Source organism: Pinus tabuliformis, chromosome X (genome assembly GCF_031772625.1).
Source record: "Pinus tabuliformis cultivar Carrire ecotype Pingquan chromosome X, CPIR1, whole genome shotgun sequence".
NCBI lineage: Eukaryota > Viridiplantae > Streptophyta > Pinopsida > Pinales > Pinaceae > Pinus > Pinus tabuliformis.
Window position 1 is genome coordinate 99321225 of NC_142308.1, and position 13783 is coordinate 99335007.

A 13783-nucleotide genomic window follows, 5' to 3' on the forward strand; every position below is an offset into this window, starting at 1 on the left:
TGTCATTAAATGTCTGAGCTCTAGGATCGGCCTACAAAAATCAAAATCCTTGAAAAGCATAATTGAAATCTATAATTCCATGATAGTTCTATTACAGGAAACCATGACAGGACAGGTAAGACTTGGGGACATTTGATACAGATCTGTCCAAAATGGTTTGTATGTGCCATTAGCGCTAAAAGACTCTTTGGGGATTGATTGTTATGTGGAACCCTGAAATATCCGCTTCAAAGCATACAACACTACGATGTCGTTATTATCTCCGTGGCTAAAAAGACACTAAGAATCGGCGGCGGATATTTAATTCTTAGGCCCATACATAAACAGGAAAATTTGGAACTATGCTAATAATAGTGCCATATTGGACCTTGATTTTCTCATCCTCGCTGGGAACGTAAACTTCACAATTGATTCTATAAGATATGGGGTTCACATCTGTTGTCCAGACCCTTTAGGAGGCCACTTTAAAGATCTCCTCATGCAGAAGGGACTTTGAGACATCATGCTTGACCCTTTGTGTAAGGCCTTCGTATGCCGGGTGCGGTTGGGCGAGCGGACATGGTTGGGCGTGGGCGAGCCGGGCCGCACAATGGTCGAGAAACGTGGGCGCGCCGGCGAGTCGAGCCGCACGACGGGTGAGAGCGCGGGCGCGCATTGCACGGGCGGCACGCGGTGCACGGGCGAGCGGTAGCTGCACGAGGAAGCGACGTTTCTGCGAGTTAGGAGCGAAGAAAGTCATGTGACCGATTTACGACACTTGGAAAAAATGCGATAAACTATACCCATTGCGAGGAGCGTTTGCGGTGAAGGGTTTGGCGACCTATGGAGATTGTGGTGAAGCCAACTTGTGGAGCGCCGAACAGGGGTGTGTATGGGTGTGTGGGGGTCGGCTGGGTAGCCCACCCACGCACAAGGATGGCTATTATATATGTATTGCGATGGAGCTCAAAACTCATCATTCGATCACTTGATCTCGCTTAAGGATAAGGAGCTGCTTAAGTGCGCAGAAATAAGAGAGCCAAGCGCATAGCTTATGCGCTTCTTGGTAAAGTCGGACTTGTGGAAAAGCACTTGGTGAAGGGTGAAGTTGTTGGGCAATGTTTACACAGTAATTTGTCACCATTGGTCACCGTCCCTGTTACCCCTTTCCCGTACTTTGAAGGACTCATTTCGGGACCTATGAGCAGTGACATAACTTAAAAACACTTGCATTATGTTCCCCTAAGTATGGACTTCATGTGCCCTGAAGACACCTCCTGCAAAATATCCCTGAAAAGTGCCCTTTTTCCATTAGTGTGGGTCCACAGTGTAATACCCGCCAATGAGGGAGATCCTCAAAAGAAGGCGCGCCCATTGGCGCTCTGTCTTAGAGTAACACCCGCGCCAACCGAGTTTGGAAAATTTTTAACAAACGCGCGCCCCAGATGTTTTTTCCCTTCAAGTCATGAAGTATTTTGAGGATAAAGCTAATCTTCTGGATGTCGAGATTCATCATCTATCCCTTACATCTATCCACAATGGCTTTTTGAGATAATGCCAATCCATAATGGGTGTCTTGATGCATTGTATCTTCCTCCCCTTCTCCATCTATAAAAGTCTATCCTCATGCATTTGACAAGCTAGTTTTTGAGTAGTGGTGATAGTGGTAGTAGTGATAACGCTTGTCTTGAGTGATAGTAAGAGTCTTGGAGCATAGGGAGGTTATGCTGTCAGAAGTCTGAGCTGTGTATTCATAATCAAAGAAGAGAAAGGTTTATTGCAAGACATATGTAGCTGCTCGCCCAGCCAGAGAGAGATTCAACGTCAGAACTTTGGTTGTATTTTTTCTCTGTTGATTATTCATTAATAAACGACTATCGTTATGGTTCCGATCTTATTGTTCATTATGATAATGTTTGATCTATGTCTTTTCTGACTGATATATAGTTGTATTTAGTGGATTTTATGCTTGTATTCGCTTTGTTCTTTGCATGTGCAGGTATCCATTCGCGGAGATCGTGAGGATCGTGACCTGCCGGAGCAAGGGAACGGGAGTATCAACTCGTCTACGACACTAGCGTTGGACTCCAGGTTGGTTCTCATAATCCACTTTCAATTTGCAACTAGGAACTTGCATGGTAGCGTTAATTGATTGTTGCTAGACCCATTTTGGGCTAGTGGGATCGCCTCTGTCCGCAGAGGGGATTTACCTCTCCAACAATTTGGCGACTCCACTGGGGAGCTATTTGTTGTTTGATTCATAAACCTTGGACGGAGCCTGAAGTACGGCCAGGCAGCCTTCGAAACGCTATTGCTTTGCATTAGCGAAGTAGATCAACGCCACTTCAGTCAATCTCCGGTTTGGTTTATGAACCGAACAGCTTGGAGTTTGTCTTGCATTTTGGTTTTCTCTTGCTTGCTTGCGTAAATGAGCTTTCTGGGTTAGTTTTAAAGTTGTTTCTTGCTGTTTGATCTGTCTGAATACTGTCGACCAGACCCTGAACTGCTTGATTTATTTTTTAAGCCAGCAAACTTTATTAGCGCGTTTTTCTACCTGACAGTCGCGCCAGTTGGCGCAGGTTGCACAAAAGCAACTCGCGCTAATTCCTTAATAGCGCGAGTTACAGGCTGACAGTCGCGCCAGTCCTGTGAACTTTGCCAGTTTGTTTGTTGGAAGCTTTTTAAACTCAGATTTCTGTATTTTTACATCCTTTTCAGCTACTGGAGTGTGTTAGAACTCTGGTTGACTGGTTTTTTACCATTATCCTTCGGGTGTTTGCCTTTTTCCATCGATCTTATATCCCAGCCCTAGAGCATCTAGTGGCTTGGTACATCGAGCCTTCCGTGGGAGTTTTGGTTCTTTGATTGTCCAGTCAACTCTTTGGTTGTTTTCTGCACTTGTCTAGTGGTTGACAAAACCTTTATTGTGTGCTTCGAGCAATCTACTTATTGATCGTTTGGATTTCACTTGACTTCGTTTTGGGCTTAGATCACATAGTTCATTGAGGTCTTTGTGAGGTTTTGACAGATTGTCTTGGTATTTCAGACTTGGTTCTACTTGCATTGAGTGAAATTTGTCTGTTTACTTTTGTTATCATCTCTCGAAATTTGTTTAAATGCATTATGCCATTTAAAAAAAAAAACAAATGATCTTTTTGCATTACATTAGCTAGCATTCTTCATTGTTATTGGCAATTAGTCACTTTTTAAGAAAAGAAAAGAAAAAAAAAGTTTCATTTATTGCTATTAGCTGCATTAGGATCTTTGTTGATTGTTTGGTGATCATTTTGTTTGTTTGAAAATCTCAACTCTTCTTTAGTTAGCATTCATTGAACGGAATGATATATTTTGGCATATAGTTTGCATTTAGGAAATTCTGAGAGATCACATACGGTAGGACCTAAAAACTGAAATCTAATTGAAGATCAACTGTAAAATGAACTGAATGAATCTAACAACGCATTGGAACTTAACACATACATTCTAGAGGTCTAGGCTAGAGACGTGTTCCGGCGTCGTTAAACCTAGCCACTATTGTTTCACATTACGGTTGGGTGATTCCTCCTTTTGTGACTCGGTAGTGGTCTAGCACGGATTTGTGCTCCCACGTACCGTCGAGTATATGTGGAGACCCCACTAGGTTATCATCCTTTATCCACAGGAAGCCGTGTCTGCCACCTTACAAGCCGTAATGCACTGAACACAACATTTGGGAAGATTGAATGTCGTACGGGAAGTCCTTGTTTTCATCTGATTGCCAAGGTGTATAAACAGTTTTACGGATTGTTTGGTAAACCCTTTGCCTAGAGTCTCCAAAGTAGTCACTTTTGATCATTTTAGGACTCCTTAAAAGAAAAGGTGCCAGTGAGCGTCTTGTCACTTCGTGCTCATTAAACATTCGAAGGAGACTAGAGTCATCTTTTTGTCCTTTTCTCGACTCTTAAAACATGAAAAGGTCAAGTTCAGTTCCTTTGTCTTAAAATTTATTCGACCATGATACACATTTACCCGGTTAGATTTTGTTTGCGTTAGTTTTAGTAGGGTCTTGTCTCGTTAGATTCCCTAGGATTTTGTGAAGTTTCATCTTGGCGGAATTACCCATTTCGTCTTCCGAGATACCGGTTGTGAGTGAAACTCTTTCTGTTGTTCCGAGTATACAATCGATTAGTTCTCGTGCTCCAGGCGACAAGACTTACGAGTTTCATTGGAACCCTGTTTGGGAACCTTCTGAGGACGGTATCCCTTTTTGGGAATACACTTCTCCTCGTGTTCCAGCCCCACCATTTTCTTCCGACATGGAGGACTTATCCCCTACTTCGACTGACGAATCCGTTGCGACGAGCGGTGAAATTCCCACCGCAACGGAATCTACGCTTATTAGTAGCACTCCTACTACTGGGAGACTACCTCCAGGCTATAAAGCAATAAGCAATGTTATGTCTTCTGGAACTCCCTTCAAGTTCCATTTGGTCACAACTCACTTTTTCCACCACGGAACCTTTCACTCCACAAAGTCGCAGTACGTCTGTTACCTCAATCACAACCGCTCCAACGTATGTGTGGCTTCTTCGACTCCTATTTTTAGTCGACCTTCGGCCTCTTTATTCGGAGTCTTCGATCCTACATCAAACGTCCCACCTGAGGGCCCATACGATCAGTATGTACCACATCTTGGTGGGCCTTTGTTGTCTCAACCGACTGTTGAGATTTCAGTTCCGCTGTCAATTGATTGGGGTCCCACCTCTTATCATGGTGGCCAAGCATCGTCTGCGCAATCCCAAAGACCACCTCATCAAGACCTACAAGGACAATCCTTTCAAGGAAACCCTTTCGCCTCTAGTGGTCCGTTTTTCACCTCTTATGCTCAACCTTCTGGTAACTCAGGTCAATCTTCTGTTCAACAAGCCCAACCTGGTATCCAGCAAGGTTATCCTACTGGACAAATTGGTCAATCATTTGTTAACCCAAACCAACCCAATGTCCAGTATGGTCCAATATCTGGACAAGCTGCTCAACCACCTGGTCAGCCCACCGTCCAGTATAATCAACCTTCTGGGCAAGTCGGTCAGCCTCAAACCCAATTAGGCCAACCAACTGCCCAGCCCACTCAGCCATCTGGTCCGTCAGGACAACCCTCAGCTGTGCAACAACAACTCCACTCCCAGCAGGTACAACCTTCTGGGCAGGTAGGCCAACTTCAATATCAACAAGGTCATCCTTCTGGCCAGATAGCCCAACCTACAGGACATCCTTCTGGCGCTGCTCAACCCGGTTTTTTGCCCCAAGCTGGACCCCAAACCCCATCCGGTCTTCAAATGCAAGTTGGAGTTCAATCCCAACCAGTCTATCAAACTCAGCCTGTTTCTCAAACTCAGTTTGGAGTCCAGCCACCGTATGGTTACCAGCAACCTAAAGGGAAACCTTTGTTTGCCCCATATCAAGATTATCAACAACTGCAGGCGAACCCTTATCAGAATTATCCGCAACCATATGGTGCTCCTGCAGGACTGTTTGGTAATCCATGGAACGCTGGGGGCAGAACCCAAACCCTACGGACAAAACCCTATAGGGCCAAATCTGTCCGGACCATGCCCTTGGGGGCAACTGCCAGTCGGTTGGAACCCTGGTGTTCCATCCCACCAGTAGCCCCAAATGTCCTTCAATCCTTAGTTACCTTTCTTAGCGACTTTAGAATTACCAGATGTGTCCAAACTGACCAATGATCCTATTCTCCATAATCCATATTGGCCTCCGGTTCCAACGAAAATCCCCGGTGACTGTCCAAAATTTGATGGTAAAGCTAATGAAGATCCACAAGCTCATGTTATGACTTATCACCTAAGGTGTTCATCCAATTCATGGCTTGATGATTCAATTCGGCTTCGCCTTTTTCAAAGGACTCTCACTGGCTCTGCAGCTAAGTGGTATATTGAGCTCAATCGTGGATCCTTTCAGGACTTCAACTCGTTGGCTATGGCATTTCTCACTCATTTTCAGTTGCCCATTCGATATGAAACGGGTACACACCTCCTGACATCCTTAAGACAGACAACGGCTACACATATATCTGATCATATCCATGAATGGAGACGGCGTAGAGGTATGATCAAATTTTGGATTCCCGACCAACTTCTTACCGATTGGTTTACGACTTCGTTCGTTCCTCCAATAGCTCGGGACATTGCCATGGGGGCGTGTGTCACTGAAGAGCAAGCTATCGCGCGCGCTCAGTACCTTGACTTGGTTTATTCTCAGTCAGGTACATTGTATGATTATCTGCCTGACGCCCCGAGACCAGGAACATCCAAAGCCCCGCCAACACCAACTGTTGATGGTATTATTGGTTCTGTTCATTCGTCCTCGAAGAAAAATTCCGCGAACCCTGGGAAGCAAAAATCAAGTGCTTCGAATGAACCCACTTCTCAGGTAACACCCGCTTCGAATATTACTTTCAAGGTCAATGTCGTCCAGTCCACCACAGCAGATAAAGCCTCGAAAGGAAAGAAGAAAGGGAAAGCGAAGAATAAACCAGATCAACCTAAACAGGACTCCCCTAAACCTCCTCCTGAGGAAGGTGCCAAGCGCAAACCCAAGTATCCTTGTCTTATCTGTGATGAGGATCACTATACCAAAGACTGCCCTAGGCGGTCCGAGGTTAGTCGTTTGTTGAAAGGCGCTCCCGGGATTCCTACGGTGCTCAAAGAACCCTTTCCCTCACAACAAACTCAAATGGTGGCTGACCCCTCTCAGCCTCCCTCTTCCTTCAGTTCTCAAGTGTTTATGGCTGGAACGATACCTGTCAATATCAGTACTCGAACAAAAGATTATTCGTCATCTGCCGGGAAAGAGCCTGAGGTCCCCTCCAGTGCTCCTTTGTTCAGTTCAGGCCCGCTCCACATCGAGAGATCTAGTACTGAGATGCCTATTCGACCCCCTCCAAAAGGAGTACTCCGGAAATCTTCTTACAACCCAAACGCCTGTGCTGCACAGCACTACAATATCGTTGACGACTTAGCTCAGACTCCATCGGCTATGTCCACTTTAGAAGTTCTCCAGAGCTGCCCTTCTCAGAGGAAGCCCTTGCTATCCGCTATCGGTGGCATAGACCCGGCCGACTCGGAGTTAATTACTTTTGACTTGGAACGCCATAAGCAGAGACTGCCTCCCCAAATCGCATTCCTTATACATGTTATTATTGATTCCAAAACGATTCATCATACAGTCATTGATGAAGGTGCTTGTACTTGCATCATGTCTGTTGCCTGTTGGAAAGCTATTGGATCTCCGACGCTGAGCCAGTCTCCCACAACCTTGGAAGCTTTTGATGGAAGAGCATCCCGTCCTTATGGTATACTCCAACGTTTGCCCATCTCTTTGGAAGGGAAGACGGTCGAAATGGAAGTTGAAGTTGTTGATGCTACTCTTACCTACAACCTCCTTCTCGGACGTAGCTGGATATACGCGATGCAAGCTGTAGCTTCATCTTTGTTTCGTATCATCCGTTTCCCTCATCAAGGGAAGATTGTTACTGTAGACCAGCTGTCATTCTTCGCTTCCTCTTCTGAAGGAAACATCCCTTTTGTGGAGCATACCGCCAGATCATCTGAGAGTCTGGGTCACGGGCTTTTCAAAGATCCCTCCCTGATGGGTGCTTTTCCGCTCCCACCTCCTAATGTCTTTTCCGTCAATATGATTACTACTTGTTCTGATCCGTGGATCCTCCCTCCCACCGACCAAGTAGATTCTTGGGGTGACCAGATGCCGTTGAGTCCTGCCGAGCTCAACTATGTCGAAATCATTGCTGCATCGCCTCCCTCTTCTGAACTTGCCCTTTCGAGCAAGGTTCTCCACTCGTTTGCTCCATCCTCAGGGCTTGAAGATGAGACTTCTTCGGACCCTTTAAAAGAAACATTTCCTTTCGACGAAGCCATTATTGAGACTATGTCTCTCGAGGAACCTCCTTGGCATGATTATCACCATCGTTCCTCGTTTCTACCTACCCATCAGCATATGCTTACATGTTTCGAGCGGTTTGCTCCTTGTCTCCCATTTCAAATCCTTCAAACACCTATCCAAGTTTATCAAGTGTCCTCTGAAGGAAATATGGCGAACATTACGCAAACCCAGCCCATCGACATCTCTGTGAAACCAGGGATTGTCGAACATCTTCACCTTGGAGTCACTTGTACTCCGGAGGAAATTCAACTTTATTCCAATCTTTTCCGCGAATTTCGTGACATCTTTGCATGGTCCTATGAAGAAATGCCCGGCATTGATCCTAGCATAGTGGTGCATGAGATAATCACGTACCCAGGTGCTAAGCCTGTTCGTCAACGTTTACGCCCTGTACACCCCAGAAAGGCTGCAGCTATTAAGGCCGAAGTAGAGAAGCTTCTTAAAGCCGGTTTTATTTATCCTATCCCGCTCACAGATTGGGTTTCCAATATCGTACCTGTGAATAAAAAACATGGTACAATCTGTGTTTGTCTCGATTATCGTGCTATTAATCGGGCCTATCCTAAAGGTAATTTCCCCACACCATTCATTGATCAAATTATTGACGAGTGTGCCGGAAGCGAAATGTACTCTTTTATGGACAGTTTTTCTAGATATAACCAGATCAATATTGCTCCCACTGATCAACACAAGGCCACCTTTATCTGTCCATGGGGCACATTTGCCTATAAGAAGCTCCCTTTCGGTCTCAAAAATGCCGGTGCTACCTTCCAACGTGCAATGTCCTATGCTTTTCATGACATTCGACACATTGTACAACCATACCTGGATGATCTTCCAGCTCATTCAGCCAAACGTCAGGACCACCCTACTCACCTTCGCGAGATCTTGCTTCGCTGTCGACACTACCGAATTAGACTCAATCCTCACAAATGTGTCTTCTGCGTTGAATCCGGCCGACTTCTCGGGTTTGTCGTCTCCCGAGAGGGCATCCGTTTGGATCCCCTTAAAGTCGAGGCTATATTGAATCTTCCTCCTCCTGCTTTTTTACAGCAATTGCAAAGCTTGCAGGGTAAAGCAAATTTTCTACGACGTTTCGTTCCAAACTATGCCAAGGTGGCCAAAGGTTTCACATGATTACTAAAGCGAGATGTCCCTTTTCATTGGGATACCATGGCTCAGGATTCTTTTGAGCGTCTCAAGGGTCTCCTTGTTTCTGCTCCATTGCTTCGTCCTCCGAACTATCATCGTGACTACACTCTGTATTTGGCTACCGCCGACACCACTATCGGCATGGTTCTCATTCAAACTGATGATGATGACACTGAGCATCTTATATATTATCTCAGCCGCAATCTTTTAGATACGAAAACTTGATATGCTTATGTCGAGAAGTTGGCTTTGGCCGTCGTTTGTGTTGTCCAACGTTTCCGTCATTATATTCTGCTGCGCACTACTACCGTGGTTTCTGATTGCAACCCCATGACGTATATTTTGTCACACCAGTTGCTGGGGGGCAAGTACTCAAAGCGGATTGTCATCCTCCAAGAGTTCGACTTGGAATTTACCATTGCCAAGTCCAAGAAATCCCTTGTCTTTGCTGAGTTACTTTGCTCTTTGCCATCTTCTTCCCCGCCCTCTCATACAGAGGATCAAATTCTGGATGAGACTTTATTTCTCATCAGCACCCTCGATCCCTGGTACGGAGATATCATTATATATCTGCAGACGTCCTCCTTTCGCCCTGGCGTGTCCAAAGACGCTCGGCGAAGGATTCGTCATCAGTCTCAACCATACCGTATCATTGGGGATACACTATATCACCGACTCTGTTCTCCGTCATTGTCTAACTCTCGAGGAAGCTGAGCATGTCTTGAATGACTGCCACTCTGGTGCTTGTGGTGGTCACATGTCCAGATATGCTACTGCCCAAAAAATCCTCCGTGCTGGCTACTTTTGGCCCTCTATCTTTAAGGATTGCATTGTTGCCGTCTGTTCTTGTCATGAGTGCCAGATATACCAGCAGAAGATGCGAGCGCCTCCCGCTCCATTGCACCTTGTTGTCACCGTCGGCCCTTTTGCAAAATGGGGCATTGATTATATGACCTGTAACCCTCGCTCGGCCAGGGGGCATGGGTTTATTATCGTTGCCGTCGATTACTTTACTAAATGGGCAGAGGCGATGCCTACGTTAACTAAATACAGTCACACAGCGGCGTAATTTTTATTCAACCATGCTATCTCGCGATTCGGCGTCCCTCAAGCCATCGTCACTGATCACGGGAAGCATTTCCGTAATCATATGATGTCGGAACTAACAACCCAGCTAGGCTTACAGCACGATAGTTCGACTCCATACTACCCTCAGTCCAATGGCCAAGTTGAAGCTATCAATAAGATTTTGGTTACAATGCTTCAGCGTACCATTGGCATGCATAAGTCTAACTGGCATTTGATGTTGTTCCCTGCCTTGTGGGCCTACCGAACCTCCGTGAAGGACGCCACTGGTTTCACTCCATTTCAGCTAGTTTATGGACTAGAGGCTACCCTTCCAATCGAGTGCGAAATCCCTTCATTAAAATTGGCTGTCGAACTACTTCCCAACACTACTCCATTAGAAGAACGCCTTCTTTACCTGGAACGGCTAGATGAGACCCGTCGCCTGGCCTCTTTGGCCATCGAAACACAAAAGAAGCGAGTCAAGACTCACTTCGATCAGACTGTACATCCACGTTCTTTTGTTGAGGGAGATTTAGTCCTGCTATACGATCAGGCAAACGATAAGCTGGGAGCAGGAAAGCTCGAGCCTATGTGGCTAGGCCCTTACATTGTCAAGAAAGTTTTGCAAAAAGGGGCCTACGAGCTAATTGATTATGAAGGGAACCCTCTCGGGAAGCCCCGAAACGGTTGTACTTGAAAAAGTACTATGCATGATGCTTGTACACTTTATTTTGTACATACATGTACTCTAGCAAGTGTGTTGTGTGTATGTGTGTCATTTTTAAAGGCGTAACTGCCACTTATTGTGTCTTTCGCTTCTTGTGCAGATGTCTGATGCACCTTATGTTGGTTTCGCTGATGGTGCCTACTGCAGTACTCGCAACTTGTCCTCTGCGGCGTGGGTGATCTATGATCCTCATGGCGCCCTGATATATTTTCAAGGTGTGTGTTTGGGTTGTACCACTAACAATGTCGCCGAATATTGTGCTGTAATCGAGCTACTTGCTGAAGCAATTAATCTCGGCATTCGTGCATTGGTAGTGAACCTGGACTCTCAACTTGTCATCAACCAGCTTAACGGGCAATATTCCACCAGAGACCATTGCATCCTAAGGTTGTATTTATGTGTGAGATTGTTAGAAAGGAACTTTGATTTTATCACATATCAGCATATTCCATGACAATTAAACACATTATCTGATGCATTGGCTAATCATGTATTAGATAGACATTTGCGTAATTTGTAATCAAAACATTATACAAGCAAGCACATGAAAGCACAATAATAAACCATAGGCATATGTATATATATACGTGTGTGTCATAATGTTTGCGCCGTGCGCGTTACATAGTCCAAAAAATAATACATGTTCATCTCATATGGCCGGAGACAACATGTCTCTCAAAAATATGCAAAAACAAAACCTAGGCGTCTAATCACGATGATGCTCATGATAGCATGTCACCTCTCGCACCAAACGTCTTAGCAGACAGTGGACGCGAGTCGGTACTCCCACTGTGTGCCTCTGCTATGCGAAGGGCACATCCGCCAATCTGGCATAGTCTGGAATCCCTCGAGTGAGTCCCTCAAGGTTTTGTACTAGCTCTTCACCCACACCACCCTCTACCTGAGGGTCGGCTGCGGGTTGTACCCTCCGTTCTATCTGAGACAGACCAACTGGTCGCTCTGCACCAATGTCTGCATACATATATATAGTTGTTGTCAGAGACATGCATGTATTACAAAAAAAAATAAAAAATTATTAAACATCAAAAACACAAAGAGTTCTTACCAAGCTCCTCATCCTAGTCTTCTCCCGCAGGCAATGGGAGATTTGGGTCTCAAGTAAAATCGGTGCCCTCATATGGCCAATCCTCTATAACGATCATCTGGTGACGAAGCCATATGAAGAACTCGGGCCTCCAGGCCATCTGCTGGCCCCCTCCTCCTCTGGGTATGAGTGCTGCCCATCGAGTCATCCTCGGTTCCCGTGGCACTGGATCTGCCACTATACCTCCCTGAATCCGGAAAATTGGCAGTCACTCCAAGAAGAAGGATACCACAATGGATCGATACCCAAACTGTTTGTTTCCCCCACGCTTACACTTCGTAAGCTGTCTCTTGATGTTAAGGGTCACAGCTGTGGCCCAGTCAAATAGAGTAGGGTTGAGACACTCGGTTGCCAGCAGTAAATGATTCTTGCTGGCCTCATGGGGCGCCTATACCCCCACCGTCTGTGTAATACTGAATAGTATCAACCGTAGCACTAGGTCTGGAACTGTGACAATATCTACCTTGGCACTATTCTGTCCAAACTGTGCCCCTGGACAAACCCGGTCCATCACCTCCCCCATATTTTCTCCGGAAGGCCTACTTCCAGTCAAAATGGGTCGTGCACCTCTCCGCGATAACCCAGTGATAAAATAAACATCAGAAACATCCAGCTCCAATGTCTGATCTTGCAAGCGGAATACCTGATCCTCTATGTCCCAAGCATCCATGATAAATCGTAGTAGCTCCGGTTGTGCACGCAAATAGGAGGTGAGGAAAAACTTCTTTAAGCCGCAATCCCTCAAGGCATCCATGCAGGCTTCATCCTCTAGTGCCAGAGCATCTATAGCATCATGCTCTCTTTCTCTCCATTCTACAACCATTTTGACGAATCCCTGCAACCATAAAGTCAAAAATACCATCATTAGATCACTGGTGAAACCATAATTCAAGGAAATTTACGAAATTAACAGTAAAATCCACGGGAAAATTAGGTCACGCGGGTGGCGCGACTGTTTTCAAAACAGTCGTGCCAATGGCGCGCCCCCTTTTGGAAAATAACCCCATTAGCGCGGTCCCGAGTGGGAAACCTGCGCCAATGGCGCAACCCTAAATTTTGCAAATCCCCTTGTAGGGGATCCGTCTGTGGATGGAAAACTGAAAAAACGGAACGAAAATGAAGCTAAGGACAAGACCTCTTACCTGCTCCAGACGGCGGCTCGATTGCTTTCCTGGATTGATCACAATCGACGGTTGAAGTTTGCACCCAAAACCCTCCAATGGTAAACTCACAAGGTGAAAAATAAAAAGTGAATTTGTTTTTTACCATTTCGCTATTTTATAGCATTTTTTTGACCTAAAAAGCATTAAAAATATTATTTTGGGTATTTTTGAATATATTTATATCAAAATGGGTTTTACGCTGTTTTTGGTATGATGACAGGTGTTGGTGCAACTCAAGCGACGAAACGAGCTCCTTTTTTCTACTTTTTCAAGCTCGGTAAAACATGTGAAAAGGTTACTTTGAGGTCCGCTTTCAGCTCTTTTCTGACCGTTTAAAGACGAAAAGATTGCCGAGTTACTCCTCTTGACTCGTTAAACGTTAATAAGAGGCGGTCGTTTTAAGTTCTTTTTGTTGACCGTTAAAACATAAAAATATTACCGGGTTTTTGTCGTTTCAGACTCGTTAATGGTTACGAAACGACGTGGTTTTGATCGCTTTTTTACTTTTTCAGGTCGAAATCACTATTTATGAAAAGTACTCCTCGATCGTAATGGTCGGGCGGTTCTTTCGAGCATAGTTTTATACTTTTTCGGGCTCGAGAGACACAACTTTACGAAAAAGGACACCCTTGG